The sequence below is a fragment of the Bos javanicus genome, chromosome 3, assembly GCF_032452875.1.
Source record: "Bos javanicus breed banteng chromosome 3, ARS-OSU_banteng_1.0, whole genome shotgun sequence".
NCBI lineage: Eukaryota > Metazoa > Chordata > Mammalia > Artiodactyla > Bovidae > Bos > Bos javanicus.
Window position 1 is genome coordinate 58,897,563 of NC_083870.1, and position 14,100 is coordinate 58,911,662.

The 14,100-nt window shown below is 38.8% G+C and overlaps 1 protein-coding gene and 1 long non-coding RNA gene across 2 annotated transcripts in view; one reads left to right on the forward strand and one right to left on the reverse strand.

Annotated features, from left to right (window-relative positions):
• Positions 1-14,100, forward strand: part of DDAH1 (dimethylarginine dimethylaminohydrolase 1) — a 157,154-nt gene that overhangs the window by 90,155 nt on the left and 52,899 nt on the right. The window lies entirely within an intron of this gene.
• LOC133244370 (uncharacterized) lies at positions 563-9,950 on the reverse strand. Its single transcript, XR_009735387.1, has 2 exons — positions 9,813-9,950; positions 563-1,434 (listed from the first exon to the last, which is right to left on the reverse strand). It is a non-coding gene; the product is annotated as an uncharacterized LOC133244370 (long non-coding RNA).

The following is a 14,100-nucleotide window of genomic DNA, read 5'->3' on the forward strand; positions in this document are numbered from 1 at the left end:
AAAAGCAAACTTTAGAGCATTTAATCCATTGTGTATTATTATTTGTTTTCAGAGACTAACTCAAGATTTATAGGGTTTAATTTGCACCCCAGAATAAATGAAGGGAAGAGAAGCCAAAACTTCCCTGGTGTTGAGGAAAAACCTTTGCTTTCTAGTTTCCTATGAAAGGCAGTACTGTTCACCACCATTAGCACAGGGGAAGTAGGCCCTGCCATTCCATACTTAAGCTTGTTTTTATTTTTAAGGAATGTCGGAAAATTGTGGAAATGAATGTTTTTTCTTTTCTTTTTCCTTAATACCTCATGGATCCTGACCTTTTCCTTTAAACTGGTTTAGTATGTGTTTCCTTTAAAATTGGTCACTGATCCAAAAATAAGTTTGATTTTCCTTTTCCATGATCTTCTTTAAAGAATTCTGTTAACAGCATACTAAACTGGATTACAAACTTACTGAATAAGTGCTTTGAATGCACGGCAACCTTGGAATAAAGGACACAGAAACAGTAATGCTGCGCAGAAGAAATTGGGTGAGTTGGTATAAAGGAAAAGAATGCAACTGTATGGCTGATGTGATCAACATCTAGTAGGTTTATTAGCAATTTAATGGAATATGTTTATTCAGGCACAATAATGCCTTCAGTTGAAATGTCTGCTCTGCTCTTTTTCCCATACACTTTGGAATGAGTTGAATGTGACAGTTGAGCTTTCAACAACCTTCATGAATTTTAAATCCTGTTTAGTCATAAAATGGGGTACATGGCATGTAGTCAGAGTGGACAAGGAGTTGGCAGCTTCATCAGATATCATAGGATATCAGCTGTCTTCAAGATAATGAGGAATTGGATTCACCAAGTGCATTCTGGGTCTGTTCTATGTACCCACAAGGAACAGAGGACCTCTCTTTGTCCAACATTTAATAATCAATCATTTTGAGTCTGGAATTCTTGAACGAGCATGTGGTTCAAAAACTTAAGCTTTGTATCGTCACAGAAGAAAATCTTTACTGACGTCTCAGAACAAATTATTTTTTGGCAGATAAATATTTCTATGTTTTTTTATTTCTCTTATCTGATTAATCTGATTAATTCAAAGAACTACACTGCAAATTGTGGCATAACTTTGTATCCTCAAATTTTAGCACATATCCTAATTGATCCTGAAGCATTTCTTTAAAAATTTTATAAAGTTGCTCTCAAATTATCTTTTGTTGGTGTTGTTCAGTCACCAAATTGTGTCCGACTCTCTGCAACCCCATGGACTGCAGTACGTACGGAGTTTGCCATCTCCCGGAGTTTGCCCAAGTTCATATCCATTGACTCGGTGATGCCATCCTACCATCTCATCCTCTGTCACCCTTTTCTCCTTCTGCCTTGAATAGTTCCCAGTCTCAGGGTCTTTTCCAATGAGTCGACTGTTGCTGTGAGAATCCCATGAACTGTATAAAAAGGAAAATTTTCTTACCACCATAAAAATCTTAATCTTTGCTTAGGGTTAAGTTTTGAAGTAGTCTGAAATTCAATACAAGGAGCTTTATTTATTATATTTGGAATTACCTAAGAACAAAAGACTGTTTTCAGAAGAGAGTTTTTCAGTAACTCCACTTTAAAGCAATCTAAATTTAAAGTGTGAATGTATTTTTAAATTACCTTATAATAATGCCCCATGTTTTATTTAAATATGAGATGTGTGTGCTTATAGTATAATTTTATAGGTGAGCAAAACTTTTTCTCATAAACATATTTAATAGGAAATTCTGGGAGTTTGTTTGCCAAATTATTAACAGTGATGTCTATGCACGGTTTTGGGGTTAAAAAGATTTTTAATGTTTTAATTTTTACTTATCTGTACCTTCTGAACGAAAGTTATGACCAACCTAGACAGCATATTCAAAAGCAGAGACATTACTTTGCCAACTAAGGTCCATCTAGTCAAGGCTTTTTCCAATGGTTTTTCCAGTAGTCATGTATGGATGAGAGAGTTGGACTATAAAGAATGCTGAGCGCCGAAGAATTGATGCTTTTGAACTGTGGTGTTGGAGAAGACTCTTGAGAGTCCCTTGGACTGCAAGGAGATCCAACCAGTCCACCCTAAAGGAGATCAGTCCTGGGTGTTCATTGGAAGGACTGATGTTGAAGCTGAAACTCCAATACTTTGGCCACCTGATGCAAAGAGCTGACTCACTGAAAAGACCCTGATGCTGGGAAAGATTGAGGGCAGGAGGAGAAGGGGACGACAGAGGGTGAGATGGTTGGATGGCATCACTGACTCAGTAGACATGGGTTTGGGTGAACTCCGGGAGTTGGTGATGGTCAGGGAGGCCTGGCATGCTGCAGTTCATGGGGTCACAAAGAGTCGGACACGACTGAGTGACTGAACTGAACTGAACTGAACTGAATCTGTACTTTCTAATTTTTGTACATTGAATGTGTGGAATGGGATGTGCTACCTTTTTCACTTTGTCTATAGAGATTAGGCTTTAAAGAGACCCCTCAGAAAGTTGATATATATTCCCTACAGGTAGGAAAATGCCATGGACCAGAGTCTAGGTGATCTTGAGAGCCAGAAACTGGGCAACAAATTGTTTAGATAAGGAACCCAAAGAGTGCTACTGTGTTGGTCATAATTGCACTGCCAGAGTTTGTGGAAGTGTTTGCATGGGCTAGAAATGGGTCATGCAGGAGCAAAAGCTATGCTGGGTCTTCTTCAAGTTCTGTATGGAAGGATATCGCAGGGAAGCAAGAAGACCCCAAAAGTGAGAGCCTGGATGAACCAGCCACAGATGAACCAGGGGCTGATATCCCAAGCCAAAAAGACTCCCACAAGATAGCTACTAACAGCCCACTCTTCCTTACCTAGAGTCACATTAATTTGAGGTGTTTAGAATAATAGAAAAAGTGCATCTGAATCTATTTGCTTTGGGAGCCAGAATGGGCAATGGTTACTATAGTTGTTGGTAGTAGATGAAGTTTTAAATGTTTAAGTATTCCTCAGCTTCTACTACTACTGACACAACAACCATTATTCACCAATCTTAGCTCTTTCATTTTTGCACATTTTTAAGTCTTTATTGACAATCATACTTCTAAAAATTGTTTTAATCTAGTTTTCACCTAGTCTTTTAACTGCTAAATGTATCCACATTCTTCTTGTTCTTAAAGAATCTTTTAGTTTTTCCCTGGTTATTTATAAGGATGCTCTTCAGTTCATTGCACAAATATTCAATAACACTGATCACTGATGAGGCGATAAGTTAAACTGTGCTCTGAAGACCTGAAAGAGTTAATCTACTTTTCAAGGCTCTGAGGTACTATCGGAAAGAAACAGAAGCAACGAGAAAACCTGGCTAACTATATAATGTCAGTAATAAATACTAAGGAAGTATGTTTGCATAATTCTAAAATGCATTCAGTTTAGTTTTGAAAGCATAAACATTACTGTGTTTACAGAGATTTATTTCAAGATTTGAGCATCAGCTTCTGTGATATTAAATTTAGTTCAGATATATCTGAACACTTTACAAACTATTCCCACAACTATTCCCACTGTTAGAGTGGTTTTTGGCTAACAAAGTGTATGCTTTGTTAGACTATAAGCTTTGTACATTTTATAATGAGCACATTCCTGTTGTGAAATGGAATGCATCTGATCCATAATAAATCTAGTTGAGAGACAATGGAACCTTGCCAGCTCAGCTCCAGTTCAAGGAAAAAAACAATAAATAGGGGCAATGACATTTCTGAGGATATAATTTCATCATGCTTTGCCTCATACGAAGAAAATCTAGATGGTATTAAGGTTATTGTACTTTGAGAATTACTCAAAACCAAGTCCCTTCTGTTATGGAAGGAACTAGTAGCTATTCCTCAAATGAATGTTTTATTTTAGTTAATACTTAGTGACAAATTAGAAGCAGAAATAAACCTTTGAGGGGGAAAGGGAGAAAAACTGTAAAGGCAAGAAGATTACCATATTTTTCTAAAGCAATTTGGAAAAGGCAAAACTCATTAGCTAGACAATAATTAGTTTTCCTTGGTAAAACATTGACTGGAATGTTTCTGTTAGGAAAATATTATCAGACTGTTCCAGTCTCAGTCCAGCTAAGGATGCCCAGATTTGATAACAGAGAAGAGAAATTACTCACTATTTTTATTACCATCATGTTAGAATGTGGACAACCATCAAAAACAAGAACAATTTCTTGAAGCTAGCCATCTCATACAACTACTGTTGGAAATAAGCCTTTGCTCAATATCCATAAGCATACAAATACTCAGCTGATGGCTTTTCACTTATGTGCTTTAAATAGGTTCCAAAAGAAGCAAATGTTTGAACACATGATAAAGGGTGAATATTTGCCACACTATAGCCCAGAATCCAAAGGCCTCTTCTTAGAATGAATTAGTATCTCCTCTGTTATCCCTGCTGGAGCCTGTCACAGCCATCTTTAATGAAGGCTGAAATCACAACACACACACACACACACACACACACAATCAAGACTCAGAAGGAAAAAAAAAAAAAACTAGCATTCCAAAAACCATCCTGAATATTGTGTTCAAACACTGGGCAATGTGCTGCAGTCAAAAAAGCACCAACTTGCATCAATTGTGAAGAAAGCTTATTTCAGTTGGTTAAAACAATTAATAAGTACAGTATTTTTTAAAGAAAATGCAGCCTTACTGATTTTTAGCACATACAGCAATCATTGCGTATCTACTAATGAAGGGTTTCTCTCAATCAAGAAAGAATTTTAGTAAACCTACTTGAATAAGGGAATAAAAATGTATTTTAATTGGCACAGTAGCATTTATTCAGCCCATGGTGCTATAGTGCAAATATAGTGTAGACTGACTCATCTAAACCATGTTTGAACGTTGTTGTTCTTATAGCCTTGTATACTCTATTTATTTGCCTAATGAACTTTGCCTTGTCTGTTCAAGTGATCATAATTTCAAAATTGAAAGTTTCTGAATGAATAAAGTCATATACTACTACTACGTTGTGTAGCTTCCACAAAATTGAATTTAACAAGAAAATGGACAGGCAATTGAGAAGAAGTAGCACTTGAAGACTTTACATACCTACTACATCTGGAAAGTTCATTGCAATCCATTTATGTGTTTCCAGACCTTTAATCCTGGTGCTGTGTAATCATGAGTATGCATAAAGCAGGGCTTTGCTGCCAGAGGGAGGTTTTCCTAACTACTGCTGCAAATAGCTACCATACCTTATAACAGCAATAGATCTAAATATCTCTTGGAGTCTCTTTCTTGGAATACTGTTGTTAGGAGGAATTGTCACCTCATTTCCTGCAGGATGGAGTTTGAGATATAGTTCTCATGTTCCTTAGTTTTAGATTTTATGTCATTGACTTCAAGTCTTATTTCCAGTTCCGACTACTCTGCAGAAGTCTAGATTAATAGACTTTAAAATTAATGTCCTCTCTATTTGAATATCTAGAAGGCATTTCAATTTCAACATGGCCAAAACAAAGCTATGGTTTTTCCAGTGGTCATGTATGGATATGAGAGTTGGACTGTGAAGAAACCTGAGCCCCGAAGAATTGATGCTTTTGAACTGTGGTGTTAGAGAAGACTCTTGAGAGTCCTTTGGACTGCAAGGAGATCCAACTAGTCCATTCTAAAGGAGATCAGCCCTGGGATTTCTTTGGAAGGAATGATGCTAAAGCTGCAATTCCAGTACTTTGGCCACCTCATGTGAAGAGTTGACTCATTGGAAAAGACTCTGATGCTGGGAGGGATTGGGGGCAGGAGGAAAAGGGGATGACAGAGGATGAGATGGCTGGATGGCATCACCGATTCGATGGACGTGAGTCTGAGTGAACTCCGGGAGTTGGTGATGGACAGGGAGGCCTGGCGTGCTGCGATTCATGGGGTCGCAAAGAGTCGGACACGACTGAGCAACTGAACTGAACTGAACTGAACTGAAAACAAAGCTTGAATTTTCTCCCAAACTTGCCTTTGGTCTCTAGTTTCCTCTATATAAAAATTGCTACCACCATTTACCCAGTTGATCAAGACCAAAATCTGAATCATTCTGTCCCCATCCTAAATCCCCTTGCTGCATATCTAATACCTTCCTGCATTCATTTTCTAGAGATACCATAGCAAAGTACCATAGACCAGGTGGTATAAATAACAGAAATTTATTGGTAAAGAATCTGCTTGCAATACAGGAGACACAGGTTCAATTCCTAGGTCAGGAAGATCCCCTGCAGAAAGAAATGGCAACCCACTCCGGTATTCTTGCCTGGGAAATCCCATGGACAGAGGAGCCTGGTGGGATACAGTCCATGGGGTCACAAGAGTCAGACACGACTTACTTAGTGACTACACCACCACCACCACCACCACCACATTTTCTCACAAACTTGCAGGCTAGAAGTCTGAAATTATGGTATGAGCAGGGTTGACTTCTCCTTGACAAGCAAGTGGCCACCTTTTCCCTGTGTCTTCATCGCATCCTCCCTCTGTCTCTTCATGTAAGGACGCCAGTCATATTGGATTAGGGCTCAGCCTAGTAAGCCCCAATCAGTTTAACTTAATTACCTCTTTAAAGGCCCTGTGTTCAAAGAGTCATATTCTGATGTTAGGACTTCAACACATGAATTTGGGAGGGAGCCACTTCAGCTCATAATACTTGCCCTATTCATAGTCCCACACTGACTGTCTTTTTGTTCTGTTCTGTTTTTTGAACAAGTCACACTTGCTCCCACCTAAGGGCCTTTGCATTGCTTTTTGTTGGAACATTCTTCTCCCTTTTGGTCCTTTAGGTCCTTTAGATGTCAGTATGCATGTCACATTTTCAGAAAGGTGTTTTTAGCCTCCCAATCTACAGTAACTACCACTTATTTTATACATCATGCCCAGAGAATTAAATCTCTGCATAGTATCTACCTCTACCTAATATTTTTCTGTTTGTTATTTCTTGTCGATCCCTCCATATCCCTGCCAGAATACACACAAGGATTTTATCTTTTCACTGATGTATTTCCAGGGCCTAGAATAGTGCCAGATGTGTTTTAAAATGTTGACTAGGTACTTGTTGGATGACCCAATAAATGAATCAATTTATTGGGGAAGGTAAAGAGAAGAGTTAATCATTACTGTGACAAATAGACCAAGGGGTAGTGTCCTCACTTGGGGGTCTTTAGAAATAAAAATGAATCTGCTTACCTTTAAGAGTGAGAGTTGTCTAGAAGAAGTTACCCCACCTTGCGACTGTGCCTTGGTTAAACAAAGTGGATATTTTAAACGTATGCATAAATTTGTTATAACATTTCTAGAAGTCATGTCTACTATAACTATCAAAGTTGTTCAGCTGTTCTTTCAGTGAACATATTGCCAGGGTCTATCGGGGTCTATCGGGGCCAGATCTTTTGTTAGTAGAATGCCCCGAGGAACATGGGAGCATACAGAAGGCATATCTAATGCAGCCAGGGCTTGCAGCTGGGGCGGGAGCAGGGGTCTGCTGGCAGGCTTCTGAGGCAGCTTAGTACCTACAGTGTATGAATTGTGTATACTGGACGTACAAAATATTTCTCATACTTTCAGTCTATTTGCCTTTATAAATGACAACATGCAACTTCTCTGAATTCATAGAAAATTATGGGCACTTCAAGCTTGATGTCTGGTGCTTACTTTGGATGGTGTGCCCAGCAAATTTTTATGCTTCTCAACTTTTGGGAAAATTAGTTTAAAATTTTAGAAACTTGTCAGTTCTCTAGTTTTTAACATACTAAATCTTGCAGGCCCTTTGGCAGCTGACACTTATTTCCCTTTGGTATTTGGTGATAAATCATATTTGTATTTGTTCTCTGCAGACAGAGTATCAGTGGCTCTTAGAAACTCAATACACGTACTGTGTTATTATCATCAACAAGGAAATGGACCACTTGAATGAGTACATTATATCAAGAGAGTAACAAGACCAGCCAGAGCTCCTGCTTTGCTTTTCATTTAAAAACTACACGTTTCCAGCCTTCTTCCCAGAAACTGTCTTGCTGTGATATCTTAATGCATGGGCCTTTGAAAATCTAGAACTTTGCTGTTGTGTCTTCATGTTCTCTCCAGATAATGACAGGGGTCTTGCCCAGTTTTCTTCAGAGCTATTTTTATTTATCCTGTGTACTCTGACCCCACTGGGTTTCTTTCTGTTTTCCTATCTAACCTTCCTATTCACATTCCTCTAGATCTAAGTCCTGGTTCAGAGATGAGAGTGCTGGACAGTAACTTCCAACTCTGATATATGGAACTATAACAATTGTGTTTTATCTACAGATTAAGGCAATGTAATACTTCCTGGGGTGCTTTTCACTTTACAAATTATTTATAATCTTCTGTTTTCTATGAGCAGAGTGATCTTCATGTGATAAGTGACATTTGATCAACATGCTTATCAGCCAAAATACTGGGTACTATCAGTTAAAATATCATCTTACATATTGTGTCATTTGTTGAATAGCAAGTCATGGCGTAGTCCTAGAGAGAGAAAATTACTAATCTTCCATTAGTAGTTGTTTCTACATCAGAATTTAATGAGTTTTAGTAGTTTTGTCTTGTTATGGACTCTAGCTACTACTTATCAATTTTGTTATATAAGCAAATGAGTTTCTTTTAGCTGCAGCTAAGAGAAAACTCAAATCAAATTAAGGAAATGAAGAATCTAATGTATCAGAACTCCAGGGTTCCAGGACTGGTCCATTCATCAGCTCACAATGTCATCAAGGATCCAGGCTCTTTCTGTCACTCTGTCCTGTCATGCTAGGTGATATCATGGTGTCAGACCAGTCCAGTTCCAGGCACCATACAGGACAATGGACCATACAGAAAGAAGTGAGATTATGTTTCTTTCTATGTCTCCAGAAACTCAACAGACTTCTCCTCCATGGCTAAAAGTAGGTCATTTGTACCAGTCCCTGCTAAGAGGGATGGAACTGCCATGACTGACTTAGACTAGGAGATACCTGAAGGGATGTGGCATAATTAACTGTGATAATCCATGTAAAACCACCTACCACAATGCCTGGGATTTAGAAAGAGCTTAATAAATTTTACTTAATGATGAAAGTTAAGTCTGTGGCAGTAGTGCCAGAGTTACGAGTAGTTAAGAGATAGATTTCTCAGACCTTGATGATACTCATTCTGTGTTTAGGAGAGAGATGACAAGGATCACTTGCATGTAGCGAGCACCTGGAAAGCCCATCTACAGTGCTGGCTTGTAGAACTAAACCTCAGATTTTTAGAAAGAACATATAGAAAGACCCTACTCATAGGAAGAGACTTGGGTAAGTTACTAGAACAGGACTCCAGGGAAAAGAATCAAAAAGCAGTACCTAGGGATATAGTCTTAAATGGGACAAAGCGTAAAGAAAGAGTTAATACTACATCCCAGAGCATTGACCTGGAGCTTGTTAAATCCTCCTTTTTCAGGTCATGATTGATCCTGGGGATTGGGTAGGAATGAACCCAAAGCTGATGAAATCTCCTATACTTTATATGGATATGAGCAAGCATGCAGAAGTTAGCAGCAAAGCAAGGCCTGACATCTGTCTTTATACAGGAAAGGCATTATTCTATATAGTATAATTATTCTCCCTGTTGGCAGGTAAAAAACAGTACTCTGGGTTACTAAAAAAAAATAATAATAAAATATAAGTATCAAAAGTTAGCATTAAGACACACACACACCTTATTTTCTAGGTACAGTTTTTCCCACTGCAGCAGAATCCTTCCATTTGCCTCTGAGGTTCCTATCCTAGAATCTTTTAATCCACTTTTGGGTCAGTCTTACCTTTCCCCTGCATCCATATACCCAGCTTTGTGCCTTTCTTCTTGGCTGCACAGATTATGAGCTCTTAATTCCCCGACCAGGATAGAACCTGCCCCTGCAGTGGAAACTTGGACTCCTGAATACTGGACTGCCAGGGAAGTCCCCAGACTCTTGCTTCTGATTGAATTTGGTTAAATACTAGAATACTTTACTCATAAATAACCATCTGGGGTGTTTTCAGTAAACTCTCTAGGGGGTAAATTGAATTACAGTTAGAGTCACATTTATGAATGCCAAAAATTGTTTTGAGACTACAACTGTTAGAAATCTCGAGCTGGAAATGATCTCATTCTTAAGCTCTGCCCTCTCATCTTACAAATATGGACTCATCTTACAAATATGGACTCATCTTACAAATATGGAAACCATGATGTTAAATATCCTGGTCAATTTTTAGAATTTGTCACTGGAAATAAACGAGTAAGTTTAGAAATCTAAGAAATCAATGGAAAAAATGCAATGGATATTTAATAATATTATAACAAAGGTTCAGTAAGAGAGACATGAACTAGGTGGTTATAAAACTTTCACACACATACATCCTATAAATATTATGAGTTCCCAGAATAATCACAGGACTAATGACATTCATTTGACTGATAAGTTTTGAAGATTTTAACGTATTAAGTAATTTTCAGTTCTGACCATTTTCCTAACACAGTAAGCCTTTCCTTAATTTTTCATAGACGAAGTTGAGCTGTTTATAATCTGAGGATCATCCAGAAACCTTTCTGTTTCTAAAGAAGAATTCCAGATGACCCTCCAGCAGTAACAAATTGCTATTATGATTTTGATTCCTTAGTTTAAATGTTACTTCCTCAGAGTGACCTTCCTTGACCTACTGAATCATGTACCCCCTTTATTTCTCAAAGCACACTATTGTTTCCTCCAATATCCCTTGTCATAATGTGCAACTCTTTAATGTGTATTACCCTAAGGTCACTATATACCAGGGATCATGTCCTGTTTTTGATGGCCACTGACCACTGTCTATCATGGTGTCTAGCTCACAACACACACTCAGTATTTACTGAACAAATGAAACAAAATAAGATTGGAATGGCCCAAGGCACAGTTTTGCTTTGTATTGCTATTTACATATTTACTTTTATCATTTTAATTTTTATGAACATGTATTAGATTTGTAATGGAATTGCAACTTGTTTTCTTCATTTAAAAATTTAATGGTATAAGATTTCAGTAAATAATAGCTTACGGAGAGCTTCCTTGATGGCACAGTGGTAAAGAATTTACCTGCTGATGCAGGAGACACAGGTTCAATCCCTGATCCGGGAAGATCCCACATATCACAGAGGAATTAAGTCCATGCGCCACAACTGCTGAGCCTGTGCTCTAGAGCCGGGGAGCACCAACTACTGAGGCCACAAGCCACAGCTACTGAAGTCTGTGTTCAAGCTTCACAACAAGACAAGCCACCACAATGAGAAGCTTGCATACAACCAGAGAACAGCACCCACTCACCGCTGCTAGAGAAAACTCCACCCAGCAGTGAAGACCCAGCGCAACCAAAAATAAATAAATAAATCTTTTTTAAAAATAATGGATTAAGGAAACTAATGGGTCTGGAATCCTAAATTTATTTAAATCATTATTTTCTTGGGAATTTCTTACAAACATTTTAAGAACTAGTACATCATATTCTGAACAACTTGGAAATGAACATTTAGTTCAACATTTTGCTTCAGATCAAAGCCTTTTTAAAGACATTTTTTAAAAATTTGGGGGTTCTCTCTATAGTTTTCTATTGCTATCATAAACATAGCATTAAAAGAACACCTATTTATTATCTCACAGTGTTTATAAGTTGGAGGTCTGGGCACAGTATACCAGATTGTCAGCTGGACTGTATTCTCACCTGGAGCTTACGTCTTCTTCTAGGCTAATTCAGAATTCTGTTATTGACAGAATTCAATTCCTCAGGATTGTAGGACTAAGGTCCCTGAGTTTTTGCTGGCTAGCAACTGGGAGTTGCTCTCAGTTCCTAGAGGCCACCTGGTAAGCCCCCTGCATAGGCAGTTCCCAACATGGCTGTTTGCTTTCTTTCAGAACAGTAAGAGAACATACTTCTGACCTCCTCCATCTCTGACCTTTAAACCCTCTTTTAAGGGTTCACCTGATTAGATCTGGCCCATCCAAGATAATCTCTGTTTTGAGTAACTCAAGTCAACTGATTAAGGACCTGAACTACATCTGCAAAATATCTTTACCTGTGCTGTGAAATGTAACTTAATCACAGGAGTGATAACTCATCATATTTGCAAGTCCTTTCAAAACTCAAAGGGAGAGGTTTACACATGGCATATCCATTAGGGGGTGGCTATCTTGGGTACCATCTTGGAATTCTTTATGGGAAGCCTACCATACTTCCCACACAATTGCACTCATCTCACACGCTAGTAAAGTAATGCTCAAAATTCTCCAAACCAGGCTTCAGCAATACGTGAACCGTGAACTTCCTGATGTTCAAGCTGGTTTTAGAAAAGGCAGAGGAACCAGAGATCAAATTGCCAACATCCAATGGATCATGGAAAAAGCAAGAGAGTTCCAGAAAAACATCTATTTCTGCTTGATTGACTATGCCAAAGCCTTTGACTGTGTGGATCATAATAAACTGTGGAAAATTCTGAAAGAGATGGGAATACCAGACCACCTGTCCTGCCTCTTGAGAAATCTGTATGCAGGTCAGGAAGCAACAGTTAGAACTGGACATGGAACAACAGACTGGTTCCAAATAGGAAAAGGAGTACGTCAAGGCTGTATATTGTCACCCTGCTTATTTAACCTATATGCAGAGTACATCATGAGAAATGCTGGACTAGAAGAAACACAAGCTGGAATCAAGATTGCCAAGAGAAATATCAATAACCTCAGATATGCAGATGACACCACCCTTATGGCAGAAAGTGAAGAGGAACTCAAAGCCTCTTGATGAAAGTGAAAGTGGAGAGTGAAAAAGTTGGCTTAAAGCTCAACATTCAGAAAACGAAGATCATGGCATCTGGTCCCACCACTTCATGGGAAATAGATGGGGAAACAGTGGAAACAATGTCAGACTTTATTTTGGGGGGCTCCAAAATCACTGCAGATGGTGACTGCAGCCATGAAATTAAAAGACGCTTACTCCTTGGAAGGAAAGTTATGACCAACCTAGATAGCATATTCAAAAGCAGAGACATTGCTTTGCCAACAAAGGTCCATCTAGTCAAGGCTATAGTTTTTCCAGTGGTCGTGTATGGATGTGAGAGTTGGACTGTGAAGAAAGCTGAGTGCCGAAGAACTGATGCTTTTGAACTGTGGTGTTGGAGAAGACTCTTGAGAGTCCCTTGGACTGCAAGGAGATCCAACCAGTCCATTCTGAAGGAGATGAGCCCTGGGATTTCTTTGGAAGGAATGATGCTGAAGTTGAAACTCCAGTACTTTGGCCACCTCATGTGAAGAGTTGACTCATTGGAAAAGACTCTGATGTTGGGAGGGATTGGGGGCAGGAGGAGAAGGGGACGACAGAGGATGAGATGGCTGGATGGCATCACTGACTCAATGGACGTGAGTCTGAGTGAACTCCGGGAGTTGCTGATGGACAGGGAGGCCTGGCGTGCTGCAATTCATGGGGTCGCACAGAGTCGGAGATGACTGAGCGACTGAACTGAACTGAACCATACTTCCTAATGTGGCAGAAACCCTTCTCAGAAGCTCTCCAGATTAATTGAATTGGTTTGAATTGTATCCACATGTCCATATGCTATTGTAATCTCACTGTAATTAAAATATATTATTGACTATTTAAAGATTTTTCTGCAACTAATTTCTCATAATCTAATCTAGAAATTGGAAGGATGAAGTGATGACTCCTCAAATTCATTAGCCTTAGTTGGTATACACTTAGGAAAGCAAAATTTAGGATCTTTAGAAATCAAAACCAAAGTTCACATTGCTAGAAAGTTGTACCTCTGTCCCTGCCCTCCTCCAGACTATCTTAGTCCACATTTTTTTTAAACAAATAGATTTAAGTGAATATATGTTCTGCCTGCAATGCAGGAGACCTAGGTTTGATCCCTGGGTTGGGAATATCCCCTGGAGGAGGGAATGGCAACCCACTCCTGTATTCTTGCCTGAAGAATTCCTGTGGACAGAGAAGCCTGGCAGGCTACAGTCCATGGTGTTACAAAGAGTTGGACATTACTGAGTAAATAAGCACACACAGCACAATATGTTTTTATGGATATTATAG